Genomic DNA, 16,441 nt, shown 5'->3' with positions numbered 1-16,441 from the left:
GATATTGAACATCCCAGTGACTTAACTGGAGTTCTGGTTTGGATGTCATTGTCCTTTATGGCCCATTGGCTGCAACTGGGCTTCATGTCCAACGTGTCCTTGCCAAATGTTCCCATGATGTATCACAACAGCACAAGAAAACAGAAAACCATCATTCTCATTATAAAAGCTCAGAGTTTAAGGAAGAGAATGGAACCATTTGCCCAGGACACTTGCAAATTCCTTAATCTGATATGGAAACCAGTTGCTTCTACCTTGCTTCCCCACCCCCCCACCCCTAAAATACCTGCAATATTCACAATCCATTCTAATTACCAAGGCTCTTTCAGGCTGTATTCCTAAAGAAATGAGGCTTAGTTGATGGCACTATTCTCCTTTTATCTGTCCAATGGTCAGTTCTGTGTCCCTTCCCTTCCTGTCTCCCCAACGCCTTCAGAAATTACCCGACAGACAGGGAAGGGGGAAGGAACTGTGAGTGCTGGGTGGGAAGAGTAGATAAAAAAATCCTTAGTTCTGTTTTGATACTTTGCAACCACAGCACAGATCTACACAGCAGATCAGCAAGTCTGAGGTTTGAGAGGAAACACTGCCAAAAGATGGTATTTCTTTCCCCTTAAAAAAAAAAAAGTTGAAACAGTTTATTACTAGGTGCTGTATCGCATCTATAGCTTTCAGTTTCAGTACTTGTGTGACGTATATACCAAGTGGAGAGGGATCTTACTAAAACCTTCCAGGATGAAAACCCTCACACTAGCCAGTCTAGACATTCTCCAGTAAATACAAAAGTAGGATTAGATGGCGCTGCTATTCTCACGCCAAATAAAGATTAATATAAATTAAATAATACAAACTAATTAAAAGAAAAAAAAAACAACTAAATCAGGTGAATGTTAGCTAATACAAAGTTTAGCTTGAGATGGTAAAATGCTACAGTATAGCTTAATGTGGTAAATCCATTAAAATACCAATACTTTCTAAAGCATGTATTGAGGTATATTTTTGTCTAATGACAATGCAAAAATTTTTTGTAATAAAGAACTTGATTTTCTAAATTAGAGTGGAAACCAACTCACTGGCTTCTATTTGGTACCTAGCTTTCTACATAGCTATTAAATTAAGAGGTTACTGAATTTTTAGTGTCTACCTAATCTCTTGGCTTACTTTAGACTCCTCTTCTAAAATGTTTCATTAAAGTGAGATGAAAATTTTTGATTTCTGATATTTTACTACATATCTAGGAAACAGAAGCATGGAGCATGAGGAGGAACTTGATTTAAATTACACACATCTGTCTCTCCAAGAAAAGGTTTTCTATTTGTGTTGGAATTAACTTTTTTCCAATACCTGTTAATTCTTCTGGTTTCTACATACATATTCCACAGAAGAGGCAAAGGTTACTGGTGTATAGCATTACTTCTGTACGATGCTGTGTGTTTTCAATTAGGCACTCCCACAATGATTTCCATATCTAGCCACTTGCTCTTCGTATTTCTTGATAAGTGATGGCCTTATCAGGAAGACGGGGGCGAGTCTGTTACTGCTTTGAGTAAACAGCCTAAAGGTCATTTTAGATGTTGGCTTTGACACTCTTGGTTCAGTAGACACCCACCATAGCTGTCACCAGTATGGTGAAGTTACCCTCATGGAAAAACAGCCTTTCAGTGGGTCCTGTTTTCTCTTCAAAAGAAGAGACCGCCGGTGGGCACTTAAGGATGCAATGAGGAAAATTCTATCAAATTCCCCTCAAGGATACCTGACAGAGGCATTTGGTCTGATGTCAGGATCCAAGTGCTGGAGGTCTTGCTGAGGTCTGCTAAGGTTAGGGGAAAGTGCTCATGTGAATGGGGTCTCTGAGTCCCTGTGTGTCCCAAGGGGTGCCACAGTTGTAGCCAGTGCTCAAGGACCTGTTAAGGGAGGATTCCCCAAGAACTGACAGCAGCAGAAGACATCCCAGCCACATGGGCACAAGTGACTTTAGCAGATGTGGGGCTATATACACTAGAACGAGAGGGGTAAAACCCATGGCTCACATCGCACCCCCATTTGGGGTGTCCACCTGCACAGCTGTCACGCACCCCACTGCCCTCCAACCCAGGCTTCTGCAAGTGCCATTTCTCTCCTGCTCCACAGGACTGAGCAGTAGAACAGTAGAAGGCACAGTTTTGCTGAAATAGATGCATCCACTGCCAGAGTGTGTTGGCAGCACACACCACCACTGTGCCTCCATCAGTAAAAGGTCGTTCCAACACTATGCTCCTGGCCACCTTCTCCCACACACTCTTCAGCATGAAAGCAGGAAGAACCCAGCAGACAGATCTAAAGATACCAACATCCTGCAAAAGAAGAGTTGCATGACTAAAGCTAAGATCCAGAGCAAAGGCCAAAGCACCCACAGGGCTACAGCTATATGCCTTGTATTGACAACTCTACAGACTGAGCAACACATATTCCACAAGGGATACCACCACCCAAGGCAGCATCCAAAGTTCACTGCAGAACAACTCCTGAAGTTTTCTTTCAGGAAACTTCCCACAAACAAAAGTAACTTTCCTGTCAAAATTAGGTACTTTGGGCTCCTTGGCTCTCATTTTAGGTACCTGAAGATAAAGTATTTCAAAAGACTATGAAACAGGCAACTCTCACTGAAGTCCCATGGAAAGAGTAACTATGGATTCAGGCCCCCAGGACGCTATTCTAGTACTGCCTGGTGCTTCACCTCTCTTCCCCTCACACCAGCATGCAGACAGCTCATTTGCAAGGCATCTCAGATGCTTCTTTTCTCCAGACTGTACACAGAACTTCCAGTAACTGAGGTTCAGTGTCAAATCATTCACCCTGCTGGAACATACTATCTGTGTCCACTTTACAAAAGTGGAAAGGTGGAGCACAGTCCAACCCTCCTTGTCCAGCTAGACACAGATCTGAGATTCTCCAAAAAAGTCAGGGGACAGGATGTACTGAAACATTACCTCAAATTTTCTGTAAAGAGAGGTAAATGCTAATATATATGCTGTTGAATTTCTATAGGAAGTGCACCTTATATCACCTTTGCCTCACTTCTGCGCAGCTAAAAAAGAGAAGAGAGAAACCAGAACCATGATGAAGAGATACAGAAGACAGCAAATACATGTGTGTTCTTCCAAGATGATGCTGTCTTTTCAGAGCCAGACACTCAGGTTACTGCATCTACCAGCCCTTTTGCTTCAAGACACACATGACAGTAGCTACCAGAACATCCTGTTCTTCTGTTCTTCTTTTCCACCATGCCTTTTGAAATCCAGCTGTAGCCATTGTGGCACTGTCCTTACAACCAACACAGGCTGTTCTGCTGCCCTTAGAGATGAAACTTCTGGTTTTTAGAAGAGATTCCTAGCACTATTCACTCTGAATTGCTAATGTACTGCTAATTGAAGCTAATGAACCTGCTAATAGATAGAAACTACTGAGGACACATCCCATTGCTCGTTTCCCCTCCCTTCACTCCACAGCAAATAAGGCTTCAGAGCTCAAGGCTTCAGAGACCTCTGCAAAAGCAGTCAAGCCCAACTTCCAAAAAAGCCCTGTATGGTATTGTATAGGCACAGTCAGAGCTGCTTTCTCCAGACACAGGGCTCCATTTTCTAGTACATAATTTTCACTTTGTGCTAAACAGACAACAGAGTGTGAAAACTCCCTTTTTTTGGGTTTGACATTATCGTACAGACAAGAAAACCATCTGCAGTTTTCAGCTTCAGCTTTTGCTCCAAGTTGGGATCTTTCTGTTACTTTTCCCAATACATTTTCAAGCCCAGACACTAATTCCGTCTACTCCCTACTTCAGCTGCTCTACTCTGTGAGCAATGTCTGCTTTTTAGCACAACGCAGGAATCACCAAACAGCACCTGAGTAGGGTGCTTATAATCTCAGGATACCATACCACAAAGCAGGCTCTTGAATCCAGTACTTACCCAAAAAAAGGGCATGAGCTTGCCAGCTGCACAGCCCAGCAGTGCTCACTCATGAAGGGTAGAACAGCACCGGTGCAACTTCACTGCAGTCCAAATCACAACCTGTCATATCTTCCTTGCTAAAGGAATCTGGGTAAAGAAAACACAAGCTGTATTTAAGCAATAATACCTTCTGGGAATGTCTAGCAACAAGTGCTCTGAGGAACAAGCTGTGCCTCTGGCCGTTACCCTCACCACTCAACATTCTCAGGCTGAGTTAAAATAGCTGAGTTAAAAGTCATAATTGCTATTCTCAACAGAAAAATACTTTTTTTTTTTAATGTACCTTTTAACATGCTGCAAAGTTAAACATGGCTTACATGTTGCCATGGATATGATTTCACGTTTATAAGACTGGTCTTTTCTGGCAGCTAAATGCCAGCATGGGAACAAATAGCAGAACAGGGTTTTGTCTGGCATTTTCCTTTGTTTAGGATAGCAGCTAACTACTTTTCTTATTAACAAGCTTTTGATTTTACTGGAGTTTCTCTAGGAACAGAGTTCATCTCATTGGCATTAAACATATCACAACCAATCCTCCAGTCTGTGTGAGCAGAGCCCTGACCTCTGTGGCACCACTCATGAGAATCAGGGTATAGGGTCAAGCCTGAGTATGTTTACACATCTGCCATGGCTGATGTCACAGGATACAGTGCATGAAAACATCCTTTATCTCTGCTTGCTTCATCTCTCAATACAGAAAGCAGGGGTTGAGCTAGAACTAACTTTTATTCAAAAAAAAAAAACATTATCAATTCTGACTAAAATAGGGTACTGAAATTAGGTTTTCATTTGAGGAGAACCCTATGGAATTTCATTTCATTTCATTCCATAGGGTCCCAGGAAGAATGTCAAAAATGGAATTGCTAAATTTGTATCAACTTCAAATCAGCTGCATTCATGCAGAAAGGCTAATGAAGCAAGAATAAAAGCCAGACTGGCAAGAAGGTGTCACCAGTTCAGAATCCCAAGTCCAAATGGCTCCTTCTCATCCACACCTTATGACTTGTGCCCACATCTATTTCAAAGGCTGTGTGTGTACCTCTAGTCCTGCTGGATGACTTATGTGGCAGAAGTCACCTGGTCTTCAGTGGGACAACACTTCACCCCTCAGTGAATGAAGCCAGGGATAACTTTTGCCTGCTGGTTGGTTACATGTAGGATTGTATCAACTCAGCTGCTATCACTAGGAAATCTGAAAATAAGATGTAATTCCACAGACAGATCTGGGGATTACACTATGTCCCTCCAAATCACGCAGCCAGAGTGTTTACCTCTGTCTGTGTGTTGCTGTCATGAAAAATTCTGTACCTATTTCAGTGTCAGAGATACATATCAGTCAAACCTGACTTCAGCTTTTGAAGTGGGTGGAGAGCAACACCGCCCCTCTCCTGTGCCAGAGCCTGCAACTAAACTGCATTTTACTCACAAACATATCTGTAGTTCTGCTGTGTTCTGACTTTTAAAAAAAAATCTCATTGGACAGACACCACCAGCAAGTTTCTCCACTCTGTGGAGTGTCTTCACAGCCCTCCCACATAGTGAAAATGACTCAGACTAAACTACTAAATTTAGGGCATTGGTATTCTATGTGTTACGCTGGTGTTCATACAAGTAATGCCTTAAACAGTAAATTTCTGAATTAAGCATTCAGGCATCTTTTCTGTGCTGCATTTGCCACTGAAACAGAATGGCAACGAAGGTGGGCTGAGGAGGAGGTTATTTGGATCATGATTTGGCTTGTGTTTTGGCTAGAGCTATATGGGAATTTGAATGAGGTTTGCATGCACTTTTAGAAGTATCTAATGACCCAATATCATGATGTTTGATCTCAAGTGATGAGATCGTGCAAGATTAGCTGCCCTTGGGAGATTCCCCTCATCTCAGGCAAGAGACAGAAGGCTTTGACTCACAACTGGGGAGGATTTCTCTTAGGATGAATACACCAAATCCCACTCCTCAGCATCCAACTCACCCATCTTTGTGATGTTTCCCTCCTGGAAGGATGGTTCATGAAGGAGCTGCTGAGCTGCTGGTTACAAATTCATGTAGTCAACTAGATCAGTATTTCTGTAACTCAATGTAAAATACAGAGAACTATTGAAAGGTTTTTGTTTGCAAATCAGACCCCCTGATTGATACAATCATCGGTGTAGCAAGGACAGGGTGGTCTGGAAGAAACCCGTGGCGGCCATGAAGTTCTGCGGCTATCATCAGCAACTCAGAGCTTTGCAGAGAGATTGGCCATGTGGTCACCACCCAGAAAAAAGGACAGCAAGTCCCTGGCCCTACAAGGAGTAGGAGAAGCAATGAGAGGGAGGGATGAGAAGAGGAAGGGGAAAAATAGGAGTGGTAATGAACCTTGTCAGTTGAGGCACTCTTTTCCCTCTGTTTGCTTAAAATCCCCAACAAATCAGTGTGAGCCTGAAGTCAGGCCAGAACCTGGCCCAGAGACCACACTCTCCTTTAATCTAACCACACCACCTGCTGAAGCCAGTGAGAGTTTATGTGGGTATCTCAGGCAAGGACATAGAAGCAATGACTCATCTATTAATGGACTTTGGTTCTTTATCTGGTTGCCAGGTGCCTCCAGAAAGGCACAGCTTTCCTAAATATTTGTGGTTTTGGAAACTGCTGAATAATTTTTACAAACACGGTTCACGATTTGTTATCCAATTAAAACCATGCAATTGCTAGGAGCCATGTGAGCTGTTTACACTGCACATTTCTACCACATGCCCTTCCTTTGTTCCTCATCATTGGAGCAAAACTTTTCAATAAAAATTATGTTCATGCAAAACCACTTCAACAATTTCACATAACTTGTTGTAGCTTCTAGGAATGATTATACCATCTGATGCACAGTATTTCAACCTGGGAAGCTGGGCATTCTTGTCTGAAGTTCTGCAGAACAGGTAAAGAATAATTCTTTTCAGTAAAACCCACAACTTTTTCTTGGATGCCCTAAGGAAAATTTCCACAGTACAATGTCTATCCTTGTCCTGACTCCACCCAAGAAGCAGTGATCTTCTGTACCCCAAAGTGCCCACTTAAGAGAATCTTAAAAACCCATGCCTAGAAGTGACCTGGAGGGATTATTTAATCTCTTTCCTTGCTCTAAAACAGAATAAATAACTTAGACCATCTCTGAAAAACATTCATTCCACTTTTTCTTGCAAAAATTCACACAAGACTATGCCACTTTCTCCCTAAGTAATCTATGCCATGATTTTACTACTTGTGCAATTAGAGAATGCTTTCCTAACACTTTAGCTATGTTTCTTCACTTTATCACCTCTTATTTGTCCAAGCAGGCAATTTCGACTGGGTCAGATTAACCAGTTTTATCCTCCAGATTTTGGCTGGTAGCAGAGTCAGAGAATATAATGAAGGAAAGATGTTGAAAGCCAAGATCAAGAGATATACCAAGATCAGATTATCTATATGATATCTACTGCATACTAGTTGCCCTATAAACTGAGAAATTACATTAGTTAAATATTAATTACTCTTGGAAATTACATTTTAAAATCATTTTACAATTTAGGTCCATACAAACTGTCTGACAAATCTGTCCCACTCTCTGTCCAGGAATCCAAATCTCTTTCTTGAGTGGATTCCCAACTTCATTAACACTTCCTTCTTTAGAATACTTAAAGGCAACTTGTGAAAAAGATAGGGACAAACTTCCTAGCAAAGCCTGCAGGATAGGACAAGGTGTGATGTTTTTAAACTAAAAGAAATCAGAATTAGACTGCATGTACAGAAGTCATTTTTTACAGGGAAGGTGGTGGAACAATGATGCAGGTTGCCCAGAGAGGTGGTGGATGCTCCATCCCTGGAAACATTCAGGGTCAGGCTGGACTGGGCTCTGAGTGACCTGATTGAGTTGTAGATAACCCTGCTCACTGAGGGGGCTTGGACTAGATGTCCTTTAAAGTCCCTTTCAACCCAAACCATTCTGTGATGCTGTGAACAAGTAAATCTTCCTGGGTAAAACTCAGTTAAAGTATCTCCCTAATAACTTCTACCTTGTGAAACAGAGTTGCCTCAATATATCCTACCTACCATGGTAATACATTAAGGGGTTTTGTCATTCTGCCTTTCCAAACAATATCCACATAAAATGTCCATTGCCACTGATAAGTGCTTCCAAGAGTTCTCAAAAGCATCTTTCCGCTTGTCCCAAGCAGGTGGCTTAAATGAAACCCACCTGTCAAAGAGGCTCTGCTCTTTCTCTTTCTATCCTCACCCAGACAAGTCTGTCCTTCATTATTCCACAACTTCAGGACAAGCATGGATAACACTTCTCCATTTCTCCAAGCCTGTCTGTACAGAATGAGCTGTATGAATGCTCCAGTCCTGAGACTGATCCCAGCAAATTTCTAACAGATCTATGAAATATTTAATTTGACTCTATTGCTACAATGTCAGGTCCCATATTTGTGCTGATGTTGCCTTCTTAACCTTCCAAAGATGCTGCTGTAATATTCACTCTTTTAAAACCTTTGCACCGACCTCTTTCAAACTGAACATGAAGTTCCTTTCTCACTAGGCTGGTGAAGGCTGCACTGTGATAGAGCCCTATTTCTTCATCACCTGAGACAAATTCACATCCCTGCCTTCGAAGTATGACATTACCAAGTGCCAAATATGTTATTTCCACACTTTTGATTTAAAAATGAAGTGATTTGATATTCCTGAATTGAAACATTTATTTTCTGTGAGCTAAACCAAAGCAAAATATTTTGATCTGACCCAGTTTGTGTTCAGTTTGTCTCATCCGTCTAAAGTGAGCCTCTATGTCCAAGCTTTTTCCCATGATCCAGCACCACAGTAGGTAAAAGGAGAAATTGCAACACACCCTTGGTTAGATAATGCAGAGATGGGAGTGGCTGTAAGAAATAATCAGGATACAATGCTTCCTGCCCCAAAAATACCACAGCAGTTCACACAAATTGCTCAGACTCAATATTAAGTAACACACAGCAACCCAGCTCAACAAACTGTTTTGAAATGGATAAAACTGACTCAAAGCAAAGTATTTCAGTAGTAGCCTCCTGGCAAGTCTTCCTTAAATTTCAATCTCACAGAATTTCTGCATAAAAGTCACTTGAACACCAAGTATTTTTTAACATAATATAATTAGCAACTGTAGAAATAGATCAGTCATCATGACTTGCTGCACAGGAAGATCAGAATACTGATTCATACATACTTTATATACATTGAATTGCTTCAGAAACCCAGTACTTTTACATCTTCTTCATATCATGACAGTTCAAATGGAGGTCTTTGCTCTGTAATGGTTTGCACATGATGAGAAGTGATGCTAATCATGAGAATCACTAGAAAATTCTTTTGAGCCAATTAGATGGCATCAGTCACAATGATATTAGTCATCCACTCCTCACTCTGAGGAGAAGGAACCAAAAATTGTCATTCATCTACTCCTGAAGCTGTGGAAGACATGAGGGAAGTGCACTATTTCCCATTCTTTTTGCAATCATTGTTACAGAAAATGACACAAGCTGCTATTTTCTATTCCTTTTCTAAAGAATGGTGGTTACTCTCTGTGCAGCAGAGATTACAAGAGAGACCTTGATCTCATTTAACTGTTTCATACTTCCTCTGCTCTTTCTTGATCACCACATGACCCAAAAAGAAAATGGGACCAGAAAATGTTGCCATTAGCCTGATGCCATTAGCCTCAGCAGCTTGTAAGGGCAAGAGGAGCGAGATGTGACTGCTGGCTAACAGAGGAGAGAGTTGTCATACATGGTGCCATGACTCAGCACACCAGTGAGAATAACTAGAAAAGCATGAGAAGTGGTAACCAACATGTGGAAAAGTGGACACTCAAGGAAAATCTTTCAAAAAGCTGAGAGTGAAGCATCAGAAGATGCAAATTGCAGAGGGTTCAAAGTGGAGGGCTGTAAGAACAGACTGAGAAATAACCCTGCAGCAGAGACAGACTGCCCTGGAGCAGCCAGCCTAACAAACCACACTACTGGGATCAGTAAGTACCACTGATCTCAGGGAGCTGTGAGCTGGGGGAAGTCCAGGAGGAACTGATATGAGGAGAGGCTGATCAAACCCTAATTTTCCACTGCAGGATGGTTTGGGTATCCCAGAGATGCTGGTTTAGCAATCTATCACTTTCACCCCAGCCAGGAGAGCAGACTACCCAGCAGCCCTGGTGAGCACAGAGATCTCTGTATGTGATGCTGTTCCAATGTGAGAGGCACCTTTGGAGCACTCCACAGCTACAAACATCTCCAAGGAACAGGCTGGCCAGCTCTGGAAATATCAACACTTGAAATCCCTCCAACACTTTGTTTTTGGAAGACAGAGGTAGTGAAAAAGAGGATGAAAAATCAGAAATACCAACCCTTCCAACAGAGGGGTAAATATAGCAAGTTAATAGTAAAGTAATATTCTTGAGAAGGCAAAGAAAGATCTGTGGCTGAGAAGTCAAGATGCATCAAGCACATCTGGGGAAACTCTGCCAAGGTTTTCATGGCATCTGGTCCTCTGGGATGATATTTTGGCTCACTGCCCAGTTAGAATTTGCCCTTGAAGTATTTTATGGGCTAGATCCTCACCTAGAGTAAACTGTGCTGCTGCATTTTAAAAGCTGGACAACTTTGAGCAGGAGACAGTTATGTTCCAGATCTCAGACTGGTAGGATGGTTTTCTCAGGGGAGCTACATCTGACAGCTTCACAATGAAAGGAAATATTATCCATGCCATGAAACTCCAATTCAACAAATTAGAAAATGACTTCACAAGAAGTCATGTTAATAGATGGTACCAAATCCAAGTAGCAAAGATCACAATTACTTCTTCACATTTTGCATTTTGTCTTTTGTGTGTGTGTGTGTGTGTGTGTGTGCGCTTCAGCCCCAGAGAAACAGATTATGACTCAAGGAGTAGAGCTAATTAAATTATAACATACTAGAAGGAGATTTGGCTGTGTTGATATATCTGGAGTGTGGTACAGCAAGATATTCCTCTGTAAACACTGAGATACCTTCTCAGGATTTCTCATAATTATGAAATAATTCAGAGTATCTCCAGAAGAAGTCTTAGATTGAATGCCAACCCTAAAACTAAAACAGGCCTGAACTAGGTAAATCAGATAATCTAAGACCATATTTACATACCTATAAAAAGAAGATTAAGAAGGACAGATGGAATAGTAACTGCTCCCTGCAGTTGTTGCTAGGCCTCAGTTTTCTTCATCCAGCTGCACTGAGTCCAGATTATTTCTCTTCATGAGATGGTATTTAAGACTCTGATTTGTTTTTCACACTGTCCAGTAGAAATAACTTAATCACAGTGAAATAAGACTCACAGCAGCCCTCTTCTTCTCAGAGAAAGAGAGATCTTCCAGAAACTGTAAAGATATAACTTTAATTATATTCCAATGTGCAATTATAACACATGCCTTTTTTGCCCCATGCTAACAACATAAAAGGTCTCTAACTCTGAAGTGGCCCCTGCTTTGCTTGGTGAATGGATGAAACAATGTTGACCTAAGAGGTGTTGATGTATCCCAGAGGGAGGGAACCACACTTTCAGTGCAGAGCCATCTTCACACCAGTACACCTCTCTCTCTCTAGCCTCCATCTGACCTAGACATACTGCTGGCAAAAGAAAACTAAAGGTGAGGTTTCTATTAGATGAACTCTACTAGCACCTTCTACAAGGCTTTAAGATATGTCCACCCCAGCTGTCTGTGCACATCCTTCCAGAAGTTACAACTGCCCCTGCAGAGTCAGCAGAAGGGAACACCTCTCTGTGTCTCATCACACAAGAGATGCTCACTGAAGACATGGCAAAGAGGAGCTCTGGGCATATGCAGTATGCTCAAGCATCTGCAGCAAATCGATCTGTCTGTGGGCAACAGATGCCTTTGCAGACATGCAGCACTCCAGGCTCTTTTTATGCTCATTTGCATTTAAATACTGCTAATTGGAACTCAAACTTATACTTCCCTGGCTCCGAGCAAGAAAAGCATAGCCCTTTAGCCTAGAGTTAATGCCTAGGCTAGCTAATTGTCCTGGCTCTCTCCACCACCAACAGAGACAGGCAGTGCTGCTGTATGATTCACTCTCCTAAATCCATAATGAATCACTCAGTGAAGAGGGAGACACACAAGAGTGCCCATACCTGTTGCTTATAATACAGACCTGGCCTCCAGACAGCTCAAGAAGGATAAGATAGAGCCTAACTGAATGGCCTTGTCTTTTGATGTACCCAGTGGTCAAGGCAAATAAAAAAGGAACTTGGACTGTGCCCTTTTGACATAATAACCTTACAAAGATATCATGAAAGCAGCAATCCAAACACACTAGTATTAATTACAGTAACACAAGCAGCAGTTCCTGTAGAAGTCAACAGCTGTTCCACATGAAACTCAAGTGTGCCACAGCCTGTGTGTAGATGTGTATCACTCAACTGCCCAATATGAAGGCCACTGCCTATTCACATGCTGTGTATGCTTTCAGTCAGAAAAGAAATTAGGTGATTGATACAAGGGTCTGGAAACCAGGTCATGAGATTCCTTCTGCGTGATCCTGGTGTCCTGCATGAAACTTCCTGTCCAGACAAACACCTGTAACCTCATGCTTTCACCATAGCTTTGATTTATATCATTTGCTTGGCTTCTACAGTACTTTTAAACCTTCCAGTGAGTCTGCTTGGGCCCAAGCTGCACTTCTGGGCAAGGGGCAGGGAAGAACAAGGCTCTGCCATTGGGAAAGCAGATAGACTCTCCTGCTGGTTTCAAAGCTTCTGTGGAGGCACACCAGGCAGGGCAGGCTGCCAGGCTTCTCTCAGCAAGAGCTGCATTGCCAGAAATGACCCAAGGGATCCACTACATCATACAGAAGCACAATACTTACATGCACAGACCTTGTGCTCCAGTGTCCCTGGAGCAGCTGCCCTTTCTGCACTGAGGGTTCTGCCATGCCCATGAGAGGGCTGCTCAAAGCCCACTGGAGCAGGCCCAGGCACTGGATCAAGTCTGACCAGCTCTGGAACATCCAGCTGTGTGGTGTGACACGTCCCTTTATCTCATGGAGGGAATGGGATTTTATGCATTTTCATTCTAAACACACAAAGCAGGTAGCTAGATGAAATACAGCACAGTCAGGCTCTGAAAAAACTTCTTGTAGGTATGAAGACTGCAAGTGACATACATAATTCTTCATTTAACACTTTCCTGATCTCTGACTTGCATATTGTTCGCCCTCTGAAAAACCCTATTCCTTTCACATGGGAATTTTGACCAGAGCCATTGAGATGTTTTTACACAGAGATTTGGCATAGAGACTGCAATGGCAGTGAGATACTGACCTGGCTGGACACAGCTTGTACCTACCCTGTGGCTGAGGAGAAGAGCAAATGTCTATGTCAGCTACATCTGGAAAGAAAAAGGGTTTCTGTTTGAGTCAGCACACAGCATCAGACAGCCAGGAACTGACTGCTCCACTGGGCTCCTGATGCTTATGACATTCCTCACCAACCAGCTTTTGAAAGATCAGTCACACCGAAGTGTATGCCACCAATTGAAATATGCTTATTAGGCAATATAAGCTGAATGCTTTGAGAGCACTACTTCCAGCACTCTGTCCTGTACAACTCCTTGTAGGATCCTACTTCCAAGGCTTATTAGCTAACCAGACTGTCTAGACCAAGTTCTGTATGTGCTGTGGATAGATACACCACAAACCAAGAGTAGCAGGAGGACAGTTTCTCCCCTGCAAGTACATCATAAATAATACAAATCAGTCTATGAACGATGGGAGAAGACTATCAAGAGTATGCAACAGTCATGACTTACACCTACTAGAAATGTGTGCCAACACATCACATCAATTGACTTTCTTTTCACTTGGTCTGCATCTGACCTTGCCATGTTCATTCCAGTAATAGAACAGCTTCAACCTCAAAGTTATCTTTCAAATAACATTTTTCAACTGATAACATGCTCCCACATTTAAATTAACCAAACTTTGTACTACCCTTCAGTCTATTTTTTTCATACAGGTTTGATGCCAGAATAGCTGGGAAAATGAAAGAGTACCTTTTTAACAAAAATATGTGGTTTAGTAATTGACAGCACATGTCAAAGTCAACAATCAAACAGTTCAGGCAATGCAAGGTAATGCATGTTTTCATTCCAATTATTGTTTTCTGAATTTAGCAAATAGGATTTTTGACTGCATTTAAAGAGGAAGTCAGCAAATCAATACTACATTTTCTGTAGAAAAAAGAGTCATAAAATAACTCAGGTTACCACAGAAACAAATTTAAGCACACTGGTGCCACAAATCAAGTAATTAGGCAGAAAGAATAATTTAATATCTTCAAAAATTAATGACTTAGGATACCATGCCATGTTTGGGACATAAATATTTGTTATCTTGCATTTTCTATACCTTCAACCCTTTCTAATAAAGGGCAACTCAGGCAAGTTCAAGTAGTGAACAGTAAGACAACACGATGTTCTATTTGCCTCTCTCTTGAGAAGCAGAAAGCACTTTTTATGTCAAATTACTCCATGCACAGGGAACACTGCAATACTGTGTACCTACAGCCATCCATGGATTACAGGATTACACTCCTGTGTACAGCCAGCAGCAGTCTAATAAATTTAAATTAAACTACCATAAAGTAGTCAGGGGCAGTCTTTTTAGTCTTGCCATACAGTACAGCAAGAAATGTATTGTGCTGTATATTTGCCTTATTACTTAGCTTTTCCTGACAAGAAGCAAGTTTACCTAAACACCAAAAACAGAGAGAACTTTAAGGCTTAAGTCCTTATGCTCTTTCAGCTAGGCATCAGTAATATCTATTTCTTCAACAACTCACAGTGCAAAGGGCTGTTATTTTCCCTGAGGACTCTAATCTGATAAGAAGCCAAGACTCAAGCCAAATCTCAGCAAAAAAAAAGAAAAAAATATTCTGTCTTCCTCTTTTTTTCCCCCTTGCTCACAGAACATTACCAAACTGGCCTTTAGTATAAGTTCAGCTCACAGAAGTAATTCTTGAAAGCCCATTGGTGGAGAGTGCATTTCCTTCTCCTTTCAGGTTGAAAAGGAAACTTTCTGTGAGTTTACTGTAATGGAGTATTTGTCTGTATCAAAAACACCCTGACCTCTCCAGCCACAAGCTTAAATACCAGCAGCCCACTCTGTCACTAGTTCACTATTAGGAAATTACATGGGAGGAAAGACACAACATAAAATTCACAGGGAGAAAAATAGAAAAAAAGACATCGGTAGTGGTGGGAGTGAATGAACAAGCTTAATAATGAAGCCAGTAAAAAGGAAAATACCCTCTGGCCAATTGATAACAAAAGGTTACTTGAGGCAAAGGGGCAGATCCTGAGCAGTGCAAACTGGCCCAGCTTCTCCAACCTCAGCAGAGCAACAGTGATTTACAGCAGCTGCAAAAAGCCCCAGGAGACAGAAAAACCCAGCTATAAAAATGGAACTGGAGGCCCACATTTTGAAAAGCTTCCACTCACTTTTAGCACCAGACTGAGGTACAGAGGTGACTCTGAGGGTTTGTTTCTGCGGGGGAGCTCCTGTGAAGTAAGCTGAAGTGTGAATTTACACTGCATTTATTCTGGGTCTTAAGTAGGCTGTAAATTCACACCCAACCTATTTTACAGGGATTTCCCCAAGTAGATAAGCCCTAAATTTGCCTCCTAATCATGGAGGTATACAAAATAAATAGATGCTTTCAAAACTGCAGACCCACACAGGAATCTCTCTCCTGCTTGTAGGGGCAGGTGGGTACTGAATAGTATATATTGTATTGTAGTCCTGCAAGTGCCCTTCTTTCAACCAAGGACCCCAAGGCCCCCTCCAGTCATCTCTCTCAATATCTTTTTAAACCCCTGGATCTGTCCCAGCCTCATGTCAGACTTCCATACCCCAGCCCCTGGCTTCTCCCTTCCCCACTTCAGTTCCACATATGAAGGTCCACATTTCTTTACCTACTCACCCCTGACCCTCAGGGGGAGCAGTAACTCCTCATCCTCGTGCAGAGGTGGTTTCTCTTACCAGTTTCCTACCTATCAACCTACCTAACCATGCTCTGATCCTTCATGCCTCACTCACCCCTAGAACCACTGGCTCCCTGGGTTAATGCATGTCCTTTGAAACCTCCTTCAGAGTCATAAGGTTAACTCCATGCCAAGAAATGCCAAGAGGCTGAGCAAGATTATTCACACTTTCTTGGCTGGGAGATGCTTTTACACAGAGCCGAACAGGCAGCCAGAGGCCTTTGGCAGGAGCCAAGAAAAAGCAGCTGGTATGGTCCCAGCTTCACCAGGGTCCTCAGGATGGGGATTTGGTCCTCAGTAGGCTAGGGTGACCAGCTTGGATCACACAAGGCCTGGGCTCTTTCTCTGGAAACTCCCTTTCCCTGGGAGGGAC

The 16,441-nt window shown here is 42.2% G+C and overlaps 1 long non-coding RNA gene across 1 annotated transcript in view; it reads right to left on the bottom strand.

Moving 5' to 3' along the window:
• The window catches only part of LOC132329740 (uncharacterized), a 44,141-nt gene that overhangs the window by 18,907 nt on the left and 8,793 nt on the right, over nt 1–16,441 (bottom strand). Inside the window, exons 4-5 of the long non-coding RNA XR_009487181.1 lie at nt 5,962–6,056; nt 3,948–4,076 (exon numbers count right to left, since the gene is read on the bottom strand). This is a non-coding gene — a long non-coding RNA (uncharacterized LOC132329740). The remainder of the gene's footprint in view (nt 1–3,947; nt 4,077–5,961; nt 6,057–16,441) is intronic.

This window comes from Haemorhous mexicanus, chromosome 7 (genome assembly GCF_027477595.1).
Source record: "Haemorhous mexicanus isolate bHaeMex1 chromosome 7, bHaeMex1.pri, whole genome shotgun sequence".
Classification (NCBI taxonomy): Eukaryota; Metazoa; Chordata; class Aves; order Passeriformes; family Fringillidae; genus Haemorhous; species Haemorhous mexicanus.
The sequence above is the reverse complement of the archived record's forward strand: the minus strand, read 5'-3'. Positions and strand labels throughout refer to the sequence as shown.